This window comes from Carassius carassius, chromosome 18 (assembly GCF_963082965.1).
Source record: "Carassius carassius chromosome 18, fCarCar2.1, whole genome shotgun sequence".
Classification (NCBI taxonomy): Eukaryota; Metazoa; Chordata; class Actinopteri; order Cypriniformes; family Cyprinidae; genus Carassius; species Carassius carassius.
Window position 1 is genome coordinate 27,840,585 of NC_081772.1, and position 21,748 is coordinate 27,862,332.

The window sequence follows — 21,748 nt, forward strand, 5'->3', positions numbered from 1 at the left end:
AGCGCTATATACAAAGAGGTGACTTGACTGAACCAATTGCCTGGTAAAAGGGTTCGCTGTTTCGCACAGCTCCAAAGGGCCACACTCTGTTGATGTGTGCTGGTCAGAGTGGTTTAATTGCAACTAAAAATCAGCTCAAACTTGTCTAAAAACACCTTTTGCAAACCAGTGGCGAATGTTTTGTTGGAAGTGTAATCTATTGAATGCAATTAACAAATCGTACAATACCATTAAATATTAAATGTCTGTATAATATATATTTCTAACCTATACAGAGCTTGATTCATGAGGCCAATAAGAGACTAATAATTACAACTCCTTTTTGATAGTTCAAATATGTCACTGAAACGCGGACAAAATTAGTCAATTTATCCGAGATCAGGTAAAGCCCATATGGACACTAGTTCATGCGTTTATAGAAATCAACTACGCAAACCATCTGAGTGGAGGCGGTGCTTCAGAATGGAATTCCATTTGAGTTGAGATATGAAGTTAAGACTATATTTTCAGGGATCATTTCTACAGTTTTTTACTTGGAAATGTGTTTTGAAAGTGTTTGTCTCCCGACCCACGATGATGAGCTGTAATACTCTTTTCTGAGAGCGAATTGAGGATAGAACTATGACTTTGATCACAAGTTCTGTCGTTGATGAGCGTTCATATTGCTTTTGGCAATGTTGAAGAAAGGAGTATGATCTGAGTGGTGTTGAATTGATATAATATTGGAGGATTTTTTGAAAGCAGTGTATTTTCTACAGAGTGCATGTTGAATAAATGAGGTTTAGCTTTTTTGAGAAAATGTAGTAGAGTGTTCTGTTTGAAACATCAAATTTAAAAAAAAACAGGTCAAAAACTGTGTTGTTCCACAATTTCAGGTCGGCCAACACACGTTATGAAAGTGGTGACGAGAGAATGAACTTTTTGTAATTTTGAATTGACTGGCTATGTTCTCAATGTCAAATGCAGAAATGTTAATTCATCAGTTCATGACCTCAAAGTTAGATTATTGTTATGCTTTATTGGGTGGTTGTTCTACATGCTTAATGACAATGTCCCGCTGCTCCAAAATGCAGCAGCAAGAGTTCTCACTAGAACCTGGATTTATGACCATATCAGCCCGGTTCTGTCAACACAGCACTCGCTCCCTATTAAACAGTGTATAGATTTTAAAATACTAATAATTACTTATAAAGCTCCGAATGGTTTAGCACCTCAGTAGATGAGCAAACTCTTATTGTACTATAGTCCTCCACGTCCGCTGCACTCTCAAAACTCTGGCTATTTGATAATATCTAGACTATCAAATTCGACTGCGGGAGGCAGATCCTTTTCCTATTTAGCACCCAAACTCTGGAATAATCTACCTAACACTGTTCAGGAGGCAGACACACTCTTTCATTTTAAATCTAGATCAAACAATCATCTCTTTAAGATGGCTTACTCATAACATACTTAAACATCTCTGTCAGTCAAATCCGTGCAGTAAATAGGTAGACCGGAACTGGGAACACTTCCAATAACACACAATGTACTTGTTACATCATAAGAAGAATGGCATCTACGCTAATATTAGTCTGTTTCTTTCTTATTCCCAGGTTACCGTAGCCACCAGATCAAGTCCGTATCCAGCTCAGATTGTGGATCATCACCTAGAGATGACCTCTATCACCCTAAATTTTTCAGGGGGGACCAGGACAACTAGATGAGCCCCAGAGACAGATCCCCATTGAAGACCTTGCCTCCTGGATGACAATTGGGACAAGACCACGGAACCAGATGACAATCTAACTTTGCTGCAGCATGGATCAACCTCCTGGGTCGTCTGAATGGAGAAGAACTGGCCCCCCGAATGAACCTGGTTTCTCCAACAGTTTGGGCTCCATTCTGTCACCGATGGAGTTTTGGTTCCTCGCCGCTGCCGCTTCTCGCTCGCTTAGTTGGGGACACTTCATTTCCAGCGATATCATCGACTTGATTTCTCAGATACTATTTAAACTGAACTGAGCTGAACGATGACATCGCATAATTCAATGATGAACTGCCTTTTAACTGAAAACTGAATGTTTACTATTGTCCTTTTTCACTGACACACTATTTTCCTATTTTGTTACTGAGAAGCTGCTTTGACCAAATCTGTACTGTTAAAAGCGCTATATACAAAGAGGTGACTTGACTGAACCAATTGCCTGGTAAGAGGCTTCGCTGTTTCGCACAGCTCCAAAGGGCCACACTCTGTTGATGTGTGCTGGTCAGAGTGGTTTAATTGCAACTAAAAATCAGCTCAAACTTGTCTAAAAACACCTTTTGCAAACCAGTGGCGAATGTTTTGTTGGAAGTGTAATCTATTGAATGCAATTAACAAATCGTACAATACCATTAAATATTAAATGTCTGTATAATATATTTTTCTAACCTATACAGAGCTTGATTCATGAGGCCAATAAGAGACTAATAATTACAACTCCTTTTTGATAGTTCAAATATGTCACTGAAACGCGGACAAAATTAGTCAATTTATCCGAGATCAGGTAAAGCCCATATGGACCCTAGTTCATGCGTTTATAGAAATCAACTACGCAAACCATCTGAGTGGAGGCGGTGCTTCAGAATGGAATTCCATTTGAGTTGAGATATGAAGTTAAGACTATATTTTCAGGGATCATTTCTATAGTTTTTTACTTGGAAATGTGTTTTAAAAGTGTTTGTCTCCCAACCCACGATGATGAGCTGTAATACTCTTTTCTGAGAGCAAATTGAGGATAGAACTATGACTTTGATCACAAGTTCTGTCATTGATGAGCGTTCATATTGCTTCTGGCAATGTTGAAGAAAGGAGTATGATCTGAGTGGTGTTGAAGTGATATGATATTGGAGGATTTTTGAAAGCAGTGTATTTTCTACAGAGTGCATGTTGAATAAATCAGATTTAGCTTTTTTGAAAAAAATGTAGTAGAGTGTTCTGTTTGAAACATCAAATTTAAAAAAAACAGGTCACAAACTGTGTTGTTCCTCAATTTGAGGTCGGCCAACACACGTTATGAAAGTGGTGACGAGAGAATGAACTTTTTGTAACTTTGAATTGACTATGTTTTCAATGTCAAATGCAGAAATGTTAATTCATAGGTTCATGACCTCAGAGTTAGATTATTTTTATGCTTTATTGGGTGGTTGTTCTACATGCTTAATGACGATGTCCAGCTGCTCCAAAATGCAGCAGCAAGAGTTCTCACTAGAACCAGGATTTATGACCATATCAGCCCGTTTCTGTCAACACAGCACTCGCTCCCTATTAAACAGTGTATAGATTTTAAAATCCTAATAATTACTTATAAAGCTCCGAATGGTTTAGCACCTCAGTAGATGAGCAAACTCTTATTGTACTATAGTCCTCCACGTCCGCTGCACTCTCAAAACTCTGGCTATTTGATAATATCTAGAATATCAAATTCGACTGCGGGAGGCAGATCCTTTTCCTATTTAGCACCCAAACTCTGGAATAATCTACCTAACACTGTTCAGGAGGCAGACACACTCTGTCATTTTAAATCTAGATCAAACAACCATCTCTTTAAGATGGCTTACTCATAACATACTTAAACATCTCTGTCAGTCAAATCCGTGCAGTAAATAGGTAGACCGGAACTGGGAACACTTCCAATAACACACAATGTACTTGTTACATCATAAGAAGAATGGCATCTACGCTAATATTACTCTGTTTCTTTCTTATTCCCAGGTTACCGTAGCCACCAGATCAAGTCCGTATCCAGCTCAGATTGTGGATCATCACCTAGAGATGACCTCTATCACCCTACATTTTTCAGGGGGGACCAGGACAACTAGATGAGCCCCAGAGACAGATCCCCATTGAAGACCTTGCCTCCTGGATGCCAATTGGGACAAGACCACGGAACCAGATGACAATCTAACTTTGCTGCAGCATGGATCAACCTCCTGGGTCGTCTGGCTGGAGAACTGGCCCCCAGAATGAACCTGGTTTCTCCAACAGTTTGGGCTCCATTCTGTCACCGATGGAGTTTTGGTTCCTCGCCGCTGCCGCCTCTCGCTCGCTTAGTTGGGGACACTTCATTTCCAGCGATATCATCGACTTGATTTTTCAGATACTATTTAAACTGAACTGAGCTGAACGATGACATCGCATAATTCAATGATGAACTGCCTTTTAACTGAAAACTGAATGTTTACTATTGTCTTTTTTCATTGACACACTATTTTCCTATTTTGTTACTGAGAAGCTGCTTTGACCAAATCTGTACTGTTAAAAGCGCTATATACAAAGAGGTGACTTGACTGAACCAATTGCCTGGTAAAAGGGTTCGCTGTTTCGCACAGCTCCAAAGGGCCACACTCTGTTGATGTGTGCTGGTCAGAGTGGTTTAATTGCAACTAAAAATCAGCTCAAACTTGTCTAAAAACACCTTTTGCAAACCAGTGGCGAATGTTTTGTTGGAAGTGTAATCTATTGAATGCAATTAACAAATCGTACAATACCATTAAATATTAAATGTCTGTATAATATATATTTCTAACCTATACAGAGTTTGATTCATGAGGCCAATAAGAGACTAATAATTACAACTCCTTTTTGATAGTTCAAATATGTCACTGAAACGCGGACAAAATTAGTCAATTTTTCCGAGATCAGGTAAAGCCCATATGGACACTAGTTCATGCGTTTATAGAAATCAACTACGCAAACCATCTGAGTGGAGGCGGTGCTTCAGAATGGAATTCCATTTGAGTTGAGATATGAAGTTAAGACTATATTTTCAGGGATCATTTCTACAGTTTTTTACTTGGAAATGTGTTTTGAAAGTGTTTGTCTCCCGACCCACGATGATGAGCTGTAATACTCTTTTCTGAGAGCGAATTGAGGATAGAACTATGACTTTGATCACAAGTTCTGTCGTTGATGAGCGTTCATATTGCTTTTGGCAATGTTGAAGAAAGGAGTATGATCTGAGTGGTGTTGAAGTGATATATTATTGGAGGATTTTTTGAAAGCAGTGTATTTTCTACAGAGTGCATGTTGAATAAATGAGGTTTAGCTTTTTTGAGAAAATGTAGTAGAGTGTTCTGTTTGAAACATCAAATTTAAAAAAAACAGGTCAAAAACTGTGTTGTTCCACAATTTCAGGTCGGCCAACACACGTTATGAAAGTGGTGACGAGAGAATGAACTTTTTGTAATTTTGAATTGACTGGCTATGTTCTCAATGTCAAATGCAGAAATGTTAATTCATCAGTTCATGACCTCAAAGTTGGATTATTGTTATGCTTTATTGGGTGGTTGTTCTACATGCTTAATGACAATGTCCCGCTGCTCCAAAATGCAGCAGCAAGAGTTCTCACTAGAACCTGGATTTATGACCATATCAGCCCGGTTCTGTCAACACAGCACTCGCTCCCTATTAAGCAGTGTATAGATTTTAAAATACTAATAATTACTTATAAAGCTCCGAATGGTTTAGCACCTCAGTAGATGAGCAAACTCTTATTGTACTATAGTCCTCCACGTCCGCTGCACTCTCAAAACTCTGGCTATTTGATAATATCTAGACTATCAAATTCGACTGCGGGAGGCAGATCCTTTTCCTATTTAGCACCCAAACTCTGGAATAATCTACCTAACACTGTTCAGGAGGCAGACACACTTTTTCATTTTAAATCTAGATCAAACAATCATCTCTTTAAGATGGCTTACTCATAACATACTTAAACATCTCTGTCAGTCAAATCCGTGCAGTAAATAGGTAGACCGGAACTGGGAAGACTTCCAATAACACACAATGTACTTGTTACATCATAAGAAGAATGGCATCTACGCTAATATTAGTCTGTTTCTTTCTTATTCCCAGGTTACCGTAGCCACCAGATCAAGTCCGTATCCAGCTCAGATTGTGGATCATCACCTAGAGATGACCTCTATCACCCTAAATTTTTCAGGGGGGACCAGGACAACTAGATGAGCCCCAGAGACAGATCCCCATTGAAGACCTTGCCTCCTGGATGACAATTGGGACAAGACCACGGAACCAGATGACAATCTAACTTTGCTGCAGCATGGATCAACCTCCTGGGTCGTCTGGCTGGAGAAGAACTGGCCCCCCGAATGAACCTGGTTTCTCCAACAGTTTGGGCTCCATTCTGTCACCGATGGAGTTTTGGTTCCTCGCCGCTGCCGCTTCTCGCTCGCTTAGTTGGGGACACTTCATTTCCAGCGATATCATCGACTTGATTTCTCAGATACTATTTAAACTGAACTGAGCTGAACGATGACATCGCATAATTCAATGATGAACTGCCTTTTAACTGAAAACTGAATGTTTACTATTGTCCTTTTTCACTGACACACTATTTTCCTATTTTGTTACTGAGAAGCTGCTTTGACCAAATCTGTACTGTTAAAAGCGCTATATACAAAGAGGTGACTTGACTGAACCATTGCCTGGTAAGAGGCTTCGCTGTTTCGCACAGCTCCAAAGGGCCACACTCTGTTGATGTGTGCTGGTCAGAGTGGTTTAATTGCAACTAAAAATCAGCTCAAACTTGTCTAAAAACACCTTTTGCAAACCAGTGGCAAATGTTTTGTTGGAAGTGTAATCTATTGAATGCAATTAACAAATCGTAAAATACCATTAAATATTAAATGTCTGTATAATATATATTTCTAACCTATACAGAGCTTGATTCATGAGGCCAATAAGAGACTAATAATTACAACTCCTTTTTGATAGTTCAAATATGTCACTGAAACGCGGACAAAATTAGTCAATTTATCCGAGATCAGGTAAAGCCCATATGGACCCTAGTTCATGCGTTTATAGAAATCAACTACGCAAACCATCTGAGTGGAGGCGGTGCTTCAGAATGGAATTCCATTTGAGTTGAGATATGAAGTTAAGACTATATTTTCAGGGATCATTTCTATAGTTTTTTACTTGGAAATGTGTTTTAAAAGTGTTTGTCACCCAACCCACGATGATGAGCTGTAATACTCTTTTCTGAGAGCAAATTGAGGATAGAACTATGACTTTGATCACAAGTTCTGTCATTGATGAGCGTTCATATTGCTTCTGGCAATGTTGAAGAAAGGAGTATGATCTGAGTGGTGTTGAAGTGATATGATATTGGAGGATTTTTGAAAGCAGTGTATTTTCTACAGAGTGCATGTTGAATAAATCAGATTTAGCTTTTTTGAGAAAATGTAGTAGAGTGTTCTGTTTGAAACATGAAATTTAAAAAAAACAGGTCACAAACTGTATTGTTCCTCAATTTGAGGTCGGCCAACACACGTTATGAAAGTGGTGACGAGAGAATGAACTTTTTGTAACTTTGAATTGACTATGTTTTCAATGTCAAATGCAGAAATGTTAATTCATAGGTTCATGACCTCAGAGTTAGATTATTTTTATGCTTTATTGGGTGGTTGTTCTACATGCTTAATGACGATGTCCAGCTGCTCCAAAATGCAGCAGCAAGAGTTCTCACTAGAACCAGGATTTATGACCATATCAGCCCGGTTCTGTCAACACAGCACTCGCTCCCTATTAAACAGTGTATAGATTTTAAAATCCTAATAATTACTTATAAAGCTCCGAATGGTTTAGCACCTCAGTAGATGAGCAAACTCTTATTGTACTATAGTCCTCCACGTCCGCTGCACTCTCAAAACTCTGGCTATTTGATAATATCTAGAATATCAAATTCGACTGCGGGAGGCAGATCCTTTTCCTATTTAGCACCCAAACTCTGGAATAATCTACCTAACACTGTTCAGGAGGCAGACACACTCTGTCATTTTAAATCTAGATCAAACAACCATCTCTTTAAGATGGCTTACTCATAACATACTTAAACATCTCTGTCAGTCAAATCCGTGCAGTAAATAGGTAGACCGGAACTGGGAACACTTCCAATAACACACAATGTACTTGTTACATCATAAGAAGAATGGCATCTACGCTAATATTACTCTGTTTCTTTCTTATTCCCAGGTTACCGTAGCCACCAGATCAAGTCCGTATCCAGCTCAGATTGTGGATCATCACCTAGAGATGACCTCTATCACCCTACATTTTTCAGGGGGGACCAGGACAACTAGATGAGCCCCAGAGACAGATCCCCATTGAAGACCTTGCCTCCTGGATGCCAATTGGGACAAGACCACGGAACCAGATGACAATCTAACTTTGCTGCAGCATGGATCAACCTCCTGGGTCGTCTGGCTGGAGAACTGGCCCCCAGAATGAACCTGGTTTCTCCAACAGTTTGGGCTCCATTCTGTCACCGATGGAGTTTTGGTTCCTCGCCGCTGCCGCCTCTCGCTCGCTTAGTTGGGGACACTTCATTTCCAGCGATATCATCGACTTGATTTTTCAGATACTATTTAAACTGAACTGAGCTGAACGATGACATCGCATAATTCAATGATGAACTGCCTTTTAACTGAAAACTGAATGTTTACTATTGTCTTTTTTCATTGACACACTATTTTCCTATTTTGTTACTGAGAAGCTGCTTTGACCAAATCTGTACTGTTAAAAGCGCTATATACAAAGAGGTGACTTGACTGAACCAATTGCCTGGTAAAAGGGTTCGCTGTTTCGCACAGCTCCAAAGGGCCACACTCTGTTGATGTGTGCTGGTCAGAGTGGTTTAATTGCAACTAAAAATCAGCTCAAACTTGTCTAAAAACACCTTTTGCAAACCAGTGGCGAATGTTTTGTTGGAAGTGTAATCTATTGAATGCAATTAACAAATCGTACAATACCATTAAATATTAAATGTCTGTATAATATATATTTCTAACCTATACAGAGCTTGATTCATGAGGCCAATAAGAGACTAATAATTACAACTCCTTTTTGATAGTTCAAATATGTCACTGAAACGCGGACAAAATTAGTCAATTTATCCGAGATCAGGTAAAGCCCATATGGACACTAGTTCATGCGTTTATAGAAATCAACTACGCAAACCATCTGAGTGGAGGCGGTGCTTCAGAATGGAATTCCATTTGAGTTGAGATATGAAGTTAAGACTATATTTTCAGGGATCATTTCTACAGTTTTTTACTTGGAAATGTGTTTTGAAAGTGTTTGTCTCCCGACCCACGATGATGAGCTGTAATACTCTTTTCTGAGAGCGAATTGAGGATAGAACTATGACTTTGATCACAAGTTCTGTCGTTGATGAGCGTTCATATTGCTTTTGGCAATGTTGAAGAAAGGAGTATGATCTGAGTGGTGTTGAAGTGATATAATATTGGAGGATTTTTTGAAAGCAGTGTATTTTCTACAGAGTGCATGTTGAATAAATGAGGTTTAGCTTTTTTGAGAAAATGTAGTAGAGTGTTCTGTTTGAAACATCAAATTTAAAAAAACAGGTCAAAAACTGTGTTGTTCCACAATTTCAGGTCGGCCAACACACGTTATGAAAGTGGTGACGAGAGAATGAACTTTTTGTAATTTTGAATTGACTGGCTATGTTCTCAATGTCAAATGCAGAAATGTTAATTCATCAGTTCATGACCTCAAAGTTAGATTATTGTTATGCTTTATTGGGTGGTTGTTCTACATGCTTAATGACAATGTCCCGCTGCTCCAAAATGCAGCAGCAAGAGTTCTCACTAGAACCTGGATTTATGACCATATCAGCCCGGTTCTGTCAACACAGCACTCGCTCCCTATTAAACAGTGTATAGATTTTAAAATACTAATAATTACTTATAAAGCTCCAAATGGTTTAGCACCTCAGTAGATGAGCAAACTCTTATTGTACTATAGTCCTCCACGTCCGCTGCACTCTCAAAACTCTGGCTATTTGATAATATCTAGACTATCAAATTCGACTGCGGGAGGCAGATCCTTTTCCTATTTAGCACCCAAACTCTGGAATAATCTACCTAACACTGTTCAGGAGGCAGACACACTCTTTCATTTTAAATCTAGATCAAACAATCATCTCTTTAAGATGGCTTACTCATAACATACTTAAACATCTCTGTCAGTCAAATCCGTGCAGTAAATAGGTAGACCGGAACTGGGAACACTTCCAATAACACACAATGTACTTGTTACATCATAAGAAGAATGGCATCTACGCTAATATTAGTCTGTTTCTTTCTTATTCCCAGGTTACCATAGCCACCAGATCAAGTCCGTATCCAGCACAGATTGTGGATCGTCACCTAGAGATGACCTCTATCACCCTAAATTTTTCAGGGGGGACCAGGACAACTAGATGAGCCCAAGAGACAGATCCCCATTGAAGACCTTGCCTCCTGGATGGCAATTGGGACAAGACCACGGAACCAGATGACAATCTAACTTTGCTGCAGCATGGATCAACCTCCTGGGTCGTCTGGCTGGAGAAGAACTGGGCCCCCGAAAAAACCTGGTTTCTCCAACAGTTTGGGCTCCATTCTGTCACCGATGGAGTTTTGGTTCCTCGCTGCTGCCGCCTTTCGCTCGCTTAGTTGGGGACACTTCATTTCCAGCGATATCATCGACTTGATTTCTCAGATACTATTTAAACTGAACTGAGCTGAACGATGACATCGCATAATTCAATGATGAACTGCCTTTTAACTGAAAACTGAATGTTTACTATTGTCTTTTTTCATTGACACACTATTTTCCTATTTTGTTACTGAGAAGCTGCTTTGACCAAATCTGTACTGTTAAAAGCGCTATATACAAAGAGGTGACTTGACTGAACCAATTGCCTGGTAAAAGGGTTCGCTGTTTCGCACAGCTCCAAAGGGCCACACTCTGTTGATGTGTGCTGGTCAGAGTGGTTTAATTGCAACTAAAAATCAGCTCAAACTTGTCTAAAAACACCTTTTGCAAACCAGTGGCGAATGTTTTGTTGAAAGTGTAATCTATTGAATGCAATTAACAAATCGTACAATACCATTAAATATTAAATGTCTGTATAATATATATTTCTAACCTATACAGAGCATGATTCATGAGGCCAATAAGAGACTAATAATTACAACTCCTTTTTGATAGTTCAAATATGTCACTGAAACGCGGACAAAATTAGTCAATTTATCCGAGATCAGGTAAAGCCCATATGGACACTAGTTCATGCGTTTATAGAAATCAACTACGCAAACTATCTGAGTGGAGGCGGTGCTTCAGAATGGAATTCCATTTGAGTTGAGATATGAAGTTAAGACTATATTTTCAGGGATCATTTCTACAGTTTTTTACTTGGAAATGTGTTTTGAAAGTGTTTGTCTCCCGACCCACGATGATGAGCTGTAATACTCTTTTCTGAGAGCGAATTGAGGATAGAACTATGACTTTGATCACAAGTTCTGTCGTTGATGAGCGTTCATATTGCTTTTGGCAATGTTGAAGAAAGGAGTATGATCTTAGTGGTGTTGAAGTGATATAATATTGGAGGATTTTTTGAAAGCAGTGTATTTTCTACAGAGTGCATGTTGAATAAATGAGGTTTAGCTTTTTTGAGAAAATGTAGTAGAGTGTTCTGTTTGAAACATCAAATTTAAAAAAACAGGTCACAAACTGTGTTGTTCCACAATTTCAGGTCGGCCAACACACGTTATGAAAGTGGTGACGAGAGAATGAACTTTTTGTAATTTTGAATTGACTGACTATGTTCTCAATGTCAAATGCAGAAATGTTAATTCATCAGTTCATGACCTCAAAGTTAGATTATTGTTATGCTTTATTGGGTGGTTGTTCTACATGCTTAATGACAATGTCCCGCTGCTCCAAAATGCAGCAGCAAGAGTTCTCACTAGAACCTGGATTTATGACCATATCAGCCCGGTTCTGTCAACACAGCACTCGCTCCCTATTAAACAGTGTATAGATTTTAAAATACTAATAATTACTTATAAAGCTCCGAATGGTTTAGCACCTCAGTAGATGAGCAAACTCTTATTGTACTATAGTCCTCCACGTCCGCTGCACTCTCAAAACTCTGGCTATTTGATAATATCTAGACTATCAAATTCGACTGCGGGAGGCAGATCCTTTTCCTATTTAGCACCCAAACTCTGGAATAATCTACCTAACACTGTTCAGGAGGCAGACACACTCTTTCATTTTAAATCTAGATCAAACAATCATCTCTTTAAGATGGCTTACTCATAACATACTTACACATCTCTGTCAGTCAAATCCGTGCAGTAAATAGGTAGACCGGAACTGGGAACACTTCCAATAACACACAATGTACTTGTTACATCATAAGAAGAATGGCATCTACGCTAATATTAGTCTGTTTCTTTCTTATTCCCAGGTTACCAGAGCCACCAGATCAAGTCCGTATCCAGCTCAGATTGTGGATCATCACCTAGAGATGACCTCTATCACCCTAAATTTTTCAGGGGGGACCAGGACAACTAGATGAGCCCCAGAGACAGATCCCCATTGAAGACCTTGCCTCCTGGATGGCAATTGAGACAAGACCACGGAACCAGATGACAATCTAACTTTGCTGCAGCATGGATCAACCTCCTGGGTCGTCTGGCTGGAGAAGAACTGGCCCCCCGAATGAACCTGGTTTCTCCAACAGTTTGGGCTCCATTCTGTCACCGATGGAGTTTTGGTTCCTCGCCGCTGCCGCCTCTCGCTCGCTTAGTTGGGGACACTTCATTTCCAGCGATATCATCGACTTGATTTCTCAGATACTATTTAAACTGAACTGAGCTGAACGATGACATCGCATAATTCAATGATGAACTGCCTTTTAACTGAAAACTGAATGTTTACTATTGTCCTTTTTCATTGACACACTATTTTCCTATTTTGTTACTGAGAAGCTGCTTTGACCAAATCTGTACTGTTAAAAGCGCTATATACAAAGAGGTGACTTGACTGAACCAATTGCCTGGTAAAAGGGTTCGCTGTTTCGCACAGCTCCAAAGGGCCACACTCTGTTGATGTGTGCTGGTCAGAGTGGTTTAATTGCAACTAAAAATCAGCTCAAACTTGTCTAAAAACACCTTTTGCAAACCAGTGGCAAATGTTTTGTTGGAAGTGTAATCTATTGAATGCAATTAACAAATCGGACAATACCATTAAATATTAAATGTCTGTATAATATATATTTCTAACCTATACAGAGCTTGATTCATGAGGCCAATAAGAGACTAATAATTACAACTTCTTTTTGATAGTTCAAATATGTCACTGCCCTTATGAAAATTAACCAAGGTTTTACTACAAATAAAACCAAAAAACCATGGTTACTATAGTTAAACCATGGTAACCACAAATTAACCATGGTTTTGCTAAATTAACCATAGTTTAACCATGGTATTTGTAGTAAATCTGTGGTTATACAAATGGTAGTCAACACGCCAAAAAACCATGGGTTACTACAGTTTTACTATAATAAAACCATGGTTATTTTTCGTAAGGGTGAAACGCGGACAAAATTAGTCAATTTATCCGAGATCAGGTAAAGCCCATATGGACACTAGTTCATGCGTTTATAGAAATCAACTACGCAAACCATCTGAGTGGAGGCGGTGCTTCAGAATGGAATTCCATTTGAGTTGAGATATGAAGTTAAGGCTATATTTTCAGAGATCATTTCTATAGTTTTTTTACTTGGAAATGTGTTTTGAAAGTGTTTGTCTCCTAACCCACGATGATGAGCTGTAACACTCTTTTCTGAGAGCGAATTGAGGATAGAACTATGACTTTGATCACAAGTTCTGTCATTGATAAGTGTTCATATTGCTTTTGGCAATGTTGAAGAAAGGAGTATGATTTGAGTGGTGTTAAAATGATATGATATTGGAGGATTTTTGAAAGCAGTGTATTTTCTACAGAGTGCATGTTGAATAAATCAGGTTTAGCTTTTTTGAGAAAATGTAGTAGAGTGTTCTGTTTGAAACATCAAATTTAAAAAAACAGCTCACAAACTGTGTTGTTCCACAATTTCAGGTCGGCCACACACTTTATGAAAGTGGTGACGAGAGAATGAACTTTTTGTAATTTTGAATTGACTGACTATGTTCTCAATGTCAAATGCAGAAATGTTAATTCATCAGTTCATGACCTCAAAGTTAGATTATTGTTATGCTTTATTGGGTGGTTGTTCTACATGCTTAATGACAATGTCCCGCTGCTCCAAAATGCAGCAGCAAGAGTTCTCACTAGAACCAGGATTTATGACCATATCAGCCCGGTTCTGTCAACACAGAACTCGCTCCCTATTAAACAGTGTATAGATTTTAAAATCCTAATAATTACTTATAAAGCTCCGAATGGTTTAGCACCTCAGTAGATGAGCAAACTCTTATTGTACTATAGTCCTCCACGTCCGCTGCACTCTCAAAACTCTGGCTATTTGATAATATCTAGAATATCAAATTCGACTGCGGGAGGCAGATCCTTTTCCTATTTAGCACCCAAACTCTGGAATAATCTACCTAACACTGTTCAGGAGGCAGACACACTCTGTCATTTTAAATCTAGATCAAACAACCATCTCTTTAAGATGGCTTACACATAACATACTTACACATTTCTGTCAATCAAATCCGTGCAGTAAATAGGTAGACCGGAACTGGGAACACTTCCAATAACACACAATGTACTTGTTACATCATAAGAAGAATGGCATCTACGCTAATATTAGTCTGTTTCTTTCTTATTCCCAGGTTACCGTAGCCACCAGATCAAGTCCGTATCCAGCTCAGATTGTGGATCATCACCTAGAGATGACCTCTATCACCCTAAATTTTTCAGGGGGACCAGGACAACTAGAGGAGCCCCAGAGACAGATCCCCATTGAAGACCTTGCCTCCTGGATGGCAATTGGGACAAGACCACGGAACCAGATGACAATCTAACTTTGCTGCAGCATGGATCAACCTCCTGGGTCGTCTGGCTGGAGAAGAACTGGCCCCCCGAAAAAACCTGGTTTCTCCAACAGTTTGGGCTCCATTCTGTCACCGATGGAGTTTTGGTTCCTCGCCGCTGCCGCCTCTCGCTCGCTTAGTTGGGGACACTTCATTTCCAGCGATATCATCGACTTGATTTCTCAGATACTATTTAAACTGAACTGAGCTGAACGATGACATCGCATAATTCAATGATGAACTGCCTTTTAACTGAAAACTGAATGTTTACTTTTGTCTTTTTTCATTGACACACTATTTTCCTATTTTGTTACTGAGAAGCTGCTTTGACCAAATCTGTACTGTTAAAAGCGCTATATACAAAGAGGTGACTTGACTGAACCAATTTCCTGGTAAAAGGGTTCGCTGTTTCGCACAGCTCCAAAGGGCCACACTCTGTTGATGTGTGCTGGTCAGAGTGGTTTAATTGCAACTAAAAATCAGCTCAAACTTGTCTAAAAACACCTTTTGCAAACCAGTGGCAAATGTTTTGTTGGAAGTGTAATTTATTGAATGCAATTAACAAATTGGACAATACCATTAAATATTAAATGACTGTATAATATATATTTCTAACCTATACAGAGCTTGATTCATGAGGCCAATAAGAGACTAATAATTACAACTCCTTTTTGATAGTTCAAATATGTCACTGAAACGCGGACAAAATTAGTCAATTTATCCGAGATCAGGTAAAGCCCATATGGACACTAGTTCATGCGTTTATAGAAATTAACTACGCAAACCATCTGAGTGGAGGCGGTGCTTCAGAATGGAATTCCATTTGAGAGGAGATATGAAGTTAAGACTATATTTTCAGGAATCATTTCTATAGTTTTTTATTTGGAAATGTGTTTTGAAAGTGTTTGTCTCCCAACCCACGATGATGAGCTGTAATACTCTTTTCTGAGAGCGAATTGAGGATAGAACTATGACTTTGATCACAAGTTCTGTTGTTGATGAGCGTTCATATTGCTTTTGGCAATGTTGAAGAAAGGAGTATGATCTGAGTGGTGTTGAAGTGATATGATATTGGAGGATTTTTTGAAAGCAGTGTATTTTCTACAGAGTGCATGTTGAATAAATCAGATTTAGCTTTTTTGAGAAAATATAGTAGAGTGTTCTGTTTGAAACATCAAATTTAAAAAAACAGGTCACAAACTGTGTTGTTCCACAATTTGAGGTCGGCCAACACACGTTATGAAAGTGGTGACGAGAGAATGAACTTTTTGTAACTTTGAATTGACTATGTTTTCAATGTCAAATGCAGAAATGTTAATTCATCAGTTCATGACCTCAGAGTTAGATTATTTTTATGCTTTATTGGGTGGTTGTTCTACATGCTTAATGACGATGTCCAGCTGCTCCAAAATGCAGCAGCAAGAGTTCTCACTAGAACCAGGATTTATGACCATATCAGCCCGGTTCTGTCAACACAGCACTTGCTCCCTTTTAAACAGTGTTTAGATTTTAAAATCCTAATAATTACTTATATAGCTCCGAATGGTTTAGCACCTCAGTAGATGAGCAAACTCTTATTGTACTATAGTCCTCCACGTCCGCTGCACTCTCAAAACTCTGGATATTTGATAATATCTAGAATATCAAATTCGACTGCGGGAGGCAGATCCTTTTCCTATTTAGCACCCAAACTCTGGAATAATCTACCTAACACTGTTCAGGAGGCAGGCACACTCTGTCATTTTAAATCTAGATCAAACAACCATCTCTTTAAGATGGCTTACTCATAACATACTTACACATTTCTGTCAGTCAAATCCGTGCAGTAAATAGGTAGACCGGAACTGGGAACACTTCCAATAACACACAATGTACTTGTTACATCATAAGAAGAATGGCATCTACGCTAATATTAGTCTGTTTCTTTCTTATTCCCAGGTTACCGTAGCCACCAGATCAAGTCCGTATCCAGCTCAGATTGTGGATCATCACCTAGAGATGACCTCTATCACCCTAAAATTTTCAGGGGGGACCAGGACAACTAGAAGAGCCCCAGAGACAGATCCCCATTGAAGACCTTGCCTCCTGGATGGCAATTGGGACAAGACCACGGAACCAGATGACAATCTAACTTTGCTGCAGCATGGATCAACCTCCTGGGTCGTCTGGCTGGAGAAGAACTGGCCCCCCGAAAAAACCTGGTTTCTCCAACAGTTTGGGCTCCATTCTGTCACCGATGGAGTTTTGGTTCCTCGCCGCTGCCGCCTCTCGCTCGCTTAGTTGGGGACACTTCATTTCCAGCGATATCATCGACTTGATTTCTCAGATACTATTTAAACTGAACTGAGCTGAACGATGACATCACATAATTCAATGATGAACTGCCTTTTAACTGAAAACTGAATGTTTACTATTGTCTTTTTTCATTGACACACTATTTTCCTATTTTGTTACTGAGAAGCTGCTTTGACCAAATCTGTACTGTTAAAAGCGCTATATACAAAGAGGTGACTTGACTGAACCAATTTCCTGGTAAAAGGGTTCGCTGTTTCGCACAGCTCCAAAGGGCCACACTCTGTTGATGTGTGCTGGTCAGAGTGGTTTAATTGCAACTAAAAATCAGCTCAAACTTGTCTAAAAACACCTTTTGCAAACCAGTGGCGAATGTTTTGTTGGAAGTGTAATCTATTGAATGCAATTAACAAATCGGACAATACCATTAAATATTAAATTTCTGTATAATATATATTTCTAACCTATACAGAGCTTGATTCATGAGGCCAATAAGAGACTAATAATTACAACTCCTTTTTGATAGTTCAAATATGTCACTGAAACGCGGACAAAATTAGTCAATTTATCCGAGATCAGGTAAAGCCCATATGGACACTAGTTCATGCGTTTATAGAAATCAACTACGCAAACCATCTGAGTGGAGGCGGTGCTTCAGAATGGAATTCCATTTGAGTGAAGATATGAAGTTAAGACTATATTTTCAGGGATCATTTCTATAGTTTTTTTATTTGGAAATGTGTTTTGAAAGTGTTTGTCTCCCAACCCACGATGATGAGCTGTAATACTCTTTTCTGAGAGCGAATTGAGGATAGAACTATGACTTTGATCACAAGTTCTGTTGTTGATGAGCGTTCATATTGCTTTTGGCAATGTTGAAGAAAGGAGTATGATCTGAGTGGTGTTGAAGTGATATGATATTGGAGGATTTTTTGAAAGCAGTGTATTTTCTACAGAGTGCATGTTGAATAAATCAGATTTAGCTTTTTTGAGAAAATGTAGTAGAGTGTTCTGTTTGAAACATCAAATTTAAAAAAACAGGTCACAAACTGTGTTGTTCCACAATTTGAGGTCGGCCAACACACGTTATGAAAGTGGTGACGAGAGAATGAACTTTTTGTAACTTTGAATTGACTATGTTTTCAATGTCAAATGCAGAAATGTTAATTCATCAGTTCATGACCTCAGAGTTAGATTATTTTTATGCTTTATTGGGTGGTTGTTCTACATGCTTAATGACGATGTCCAGCTGCTCCAAAATGCAGCAGCAAGAGTTCTCACTAGAACCAGGATTTATGACCATATCAGCCCGGTTCTGTCAACACAGCACTTGCCCCCTTTTAAACAGTGTATAGATTTTAAAATCCTAATAATTACTTATATAGCTCCGAATGGTTTAGCACCTCAGTAGATGAGCAAACTCTTATTGTACTATAGTCCTCCACGTCCGCTGCACTCTCAAAACTCTGGATATTTGATAATATCTAGAATATCAAATTCGACTGCGGGAGGCAGATCCTTTTCCTATTTAGCACCCAAACTCTGGAATAATCTACCTAACACTGTTCAGGAGGCAGACACACTCTGTCATTTTAAATCTAGATCAAACAACCATCTCTTTAAGATGGCTTGCTCATAACATACTTACACATCTCTGTCAGTCAAATCCGTGCAGTAAATAGGTAGACCGGAACTGGGAACACTTCCAATAACACACAATGTACTTGTTACATCATAAGAAGAATGGCATCTATGCTAATATTAGTCTGTTTCTTTCTTATTCCCAGGTTACCGTAGCCACCAGATCAAGTCCGTATCCAGCTCAGATTGTGGATCATCACCTAGAGATGACCTCTATCACCCTAAATTTTTCAGGGGGGACCAGGACAACTAGAAGAGCCCCAGAGACAGATCCCCATTGAAGACCTTGCCTCCTGGATGGCAATTGGGACAAGACCACGGAACCAGATGACAATCTAACTTTGCTGCAGCATGGATCAACCTCCTGGGTCGTCTGGCTGGAGAAGAACTGGCCCCCCGAAAAAACCTGGTTTCTCCAACAGTTTGGGCTCCATTCTGTCACCGATGGAGTTTTGGTTCCTCGCCGCTGCCGCCTCTCGCTCGCTTAGTTGGGGACACTTCATTTCCAGCGATATCATCGACTTGATTTCTCAGATACTATTTAAACTGAACTGAGCTGAACGATGACATCACATAATTCAATGATGAACTGCCTTTTAACTGAAAACTGAATGTTTACTATTGTCTTTTTTCATTGACACACTATTTTCCTATTTTGTTACTGAGAAGCTGCTTTGACCAAATCTGTACTGTTAAAAGCGCTATATACAAAGAGGTGACTTGACTGAACCAATTTCCTGGTAAAAGGGTTCGCTGTTTCGCACAGCTCCAAAGGGCCACACTCTGTTGATGTGTGCTGGTCAGAGTGGTTTAATTGCAACTAAAAATCAGCTCAAACTTGTCTAAAAACACCTTTTGCAAACCAGTGGCGAATGTTTTGTTGGAAGTCTAATCTATTGAATGCAATTAACAAATCGGACAATACCATTAAATATTAAATTTCTGTATAATATATATTTCTAACCTATACAGAGCTTGATTCATGAGGCCAATAAGAGACTAATAATTACAACTCCTTTTTGATAGTTCAAATATGTCACTGAAACGCGGACAAAATTAGTCAATTTATCCGAGATCAGGTAAAGCCCATATGGACACTAGTTCATGCGTTTATAGAAATCAACTACGCAAACCATCTGAGTGGAGGCGGTGCTTCAGAATGGAATTCCATTTGAGTTGAGATATGAAGTTAAGACTATATTTTCAGGGATCATTTCTATAGTTTTTTATTTGGAAATGTGTTTTGAAAGTGTTTGTCTCCCAACCCACGATGATGAGCTGTAATACTCTTTTCTAAGAGTGAATTGAGGATAGAACTATGACTTTGATCACAAGTTCTGTTGTTGATGAGTGTTCATATTGCTTTTGGCAAGGTTGAGGAAAGGAGTATGATCTGAGTGGTGTTGAAGTGATATGATATTGGAGGATTTTTTGAAAGCAGTGTATTTTCTACAGAGTGCATGTTGAATAAATCAGATTTAGCTTTTTGAGAAAATGTAGTAGAGTGTTCTGTTTGAAACATCAAATTTAAAAAAACAGGTCACAAACTGTGTTGTTCCACAATTTGAGGTCGGCCAACACACGTTATGAAAGTGGTGACGAGAGAATGAACTTTTTGTAACTTTGAATTGACTATGTTTTCAATGTCAAATGCAGAAATGTTAATTCACCAGTTCATGACCTCAGAGTTAGATTATTTTTATGCTTTATTGGGTGGTTGTTCTACATGCTTAATGACGATGTCCAGCTGCTCCAAAATGCAGCAGCAAGAGTTCTCACTAGAACCAGGATTTATGACCATATCAGCCCGGTTCTGTCAACAGCACTCGCTCCCTTTTAAACAGTGTATAGATTTTAAAATTCTACTAATTACTTATATAGCTCTGAATGGTTTAGCACCTCAGTAGATGAGCAAACTCTTATTGTACTATAGTCCTCCACGTCCGCTGTACTCTCAAAACTCTGGATATTTGATAATATCTAGAATATCAAATTCGACTGCGGGAGGCAGATCCTTTTCCTATTTAGCACCCAAACTCTGGAATAATCTACCTAACACTGTTCAGGAGGCAGACACACTCTGTCATTTTAAATCTAGATCAAACAACCATCTCTTTAAGATGGCTTACTCATAACATACTTACACATTTCTGTCAGTCAAATCCGTGCAGTAAATAGGTAGACCGGAACTGGGAACACTTCCAATAACACACAATGTACTTGTTACATCATAAGAAGAATGGCATCTACGCTAATATTAGTCTGTTTCTTTCTTATTCCCAGGTTACCGTAGCCACCAGATCAAGTCCGTATCCAGCTCAGATTGTGGATCATCACCTAGAGATGACCTCTATCACCCTAAAATTTTCAGGGGGGACCAGGACAACTAGAAGAGCCCCAGAGACAGATCCCCATTGAAGACCTTGCCTCCTGGATGGCAATTGGGACAAGACCACGGAACCAGATGACAATCTAACTTTGCTGCAGCATGGATCAACCTCCTGGGTCGTCTGGCTGGAGAAGAACTGGCCCCCCGAAAAAACCTGGTTTCTCCAACAGTTTGGGCTCCATTCTGTCACCGATGGAGTTTTGGTTCCTCGCCGCTGCCGCCTCTCGCTCGCTTAGTTGGGGACACTTCATTTCCAGCGATATCATCGACTTGATTTCTCAGATACTATTTAAACTGAACTGAGCTGAACGATGACATCACATAATTCAATGATGAACTGCCTTTTAACTGAAAACTGAATGTTTACTATTGTCTTTTTTCATTGACACACTATTTTCCTATTTTGTTACTGAGAAGCTGCTTTGACCAAATCTGTACTGTTAAAAGCGCTATATACAAAGAGGTGACTTGACTGAACCAATTTCCTGGTAAAAGGGTTCGCTGTTTCGCACAGCTCCAAAGGGCCACACTCTGTTGATGTGTGCTGGT

The 21,748-nt window shown here is 39.2% G+C and overlaps 10 non-coding genes across 10 annotated transcripts; all 10 read left to right on the forward strand.

Moving 5' to 3' along the window:
- Positions 1-494: 494 nt before the first annotated feature.
- On the forward strand, positions 495-705 carry LOC132092880 (small nucleolar RNA U3). Its single transcript, XR_009422264.1, has one exon. It is a non-coding gene; the product is annotated as a small nucleolar RNA U3 (small nucleolar RNA).
- A 1,935-nt stretch (positions 706-2,640) lies between these two features.
- LOC132092977 (small nucleolar RNA U3) lies at positions 2,641-2,851 on the forward strand. Its single transcript, XR_009422348.1, has one exon. It is a non-coding gene; the product is annotated as a small nucleolar RNA U3 (small nucleolar RNA).
- Positions 2,852-4,778: 1,927 nt separating this feature from the next.
- LOC132092881 (small nucleolar RNA U3) lies at positions 4,779-4,989 on the forward strand. The gene has a single exon (XR_009422265.1). It is a non-coding gene; the product is annotated as a small nucleolar RNA U3 (small nucleolar RNA).
- Positions 4,990-6,922: 1,933 nt separating this feature from the next.
- On the forward strand, positions 6,923-7,133 carry LOC132092972 (small nucleolar RNA U3). Its single transcript, XR_009422345.1, has one exon. It is a non-coding gene; the product is annotated as a small nucleolar RNA U3 (small nucleolar RNA).
- Positions 7,134-9,059: 1,926 nt separating this feature from the next.
- On the forward strand, positions 9,060-9,270 carry LOC132092882 (small nucleolar RNA U3). Its single transcript, XR_009422266.1, has one exon. It is a non-coding gene; the product is annotated as a small nucleolar RNA U3 (small nucleolar RNA).
- Positions 9,271-11,203: 1,933 nt separating this feature from the next.
- On the forward strand, positions 11,204-11,414 carry LOC132092921 (small nucleolar RNA U3). The gene has a single exon (XR_009422301.1). It is a non-coding gene; the product is annotated as a small nucleolar RNA U3 (small nucleolar RNA).
- A 2,164-nt stretch (positions 11,415-13,578) lies between these two features.
- LOC132092942 (small nucleolar RNA U3) lies at positions 13,579-13,790 on the forward strand. Its single transcript, XR_009422320.1, has one exon. It is a non-coding gene; the product is annotated as a small nucleolar RNA U3 (small nucleolar RNA).
- Positions 13,791-15,720: 1,930 nt separating this feature from the next.
- LOC132092891 (small nucleolar RNA U3) lies at positions 15,721-15,931 on the forward strand. Its single transcript, XR_009422274.1, has one exon. It is a non-coding gene; the product is annotated as a small nucleolar RNA U3 (small nucleolar RNA).
- A 1,929-nt stretch (positions 15,932-17,860) lies between these two features.
- LOC132092907 (small nucleolar RNA U3) lies at positions 17,861-18,072 on the forward strand. Its single transcript, XR_009422289.1, has one exon. It is a non-coding gene; the product is annotated as a small nucleolar RNA U3 (small nucleolar RNA).
- A 1,929-nt stretch (positions 18,073-20,001) lies between these two features.
- LOC132092934 (small nucleolar RNA U3) lies at positions 20,002-20,212 on the forward strand. Its single transcript, XR_009422313.1, has one exon. It is a non-coding gene; the product is annotated as a small nucleolar RNA U3 (small nucleolar RNA).
- Positions 20,213-21,748: the final 1,536 nt, after the last annotated feature.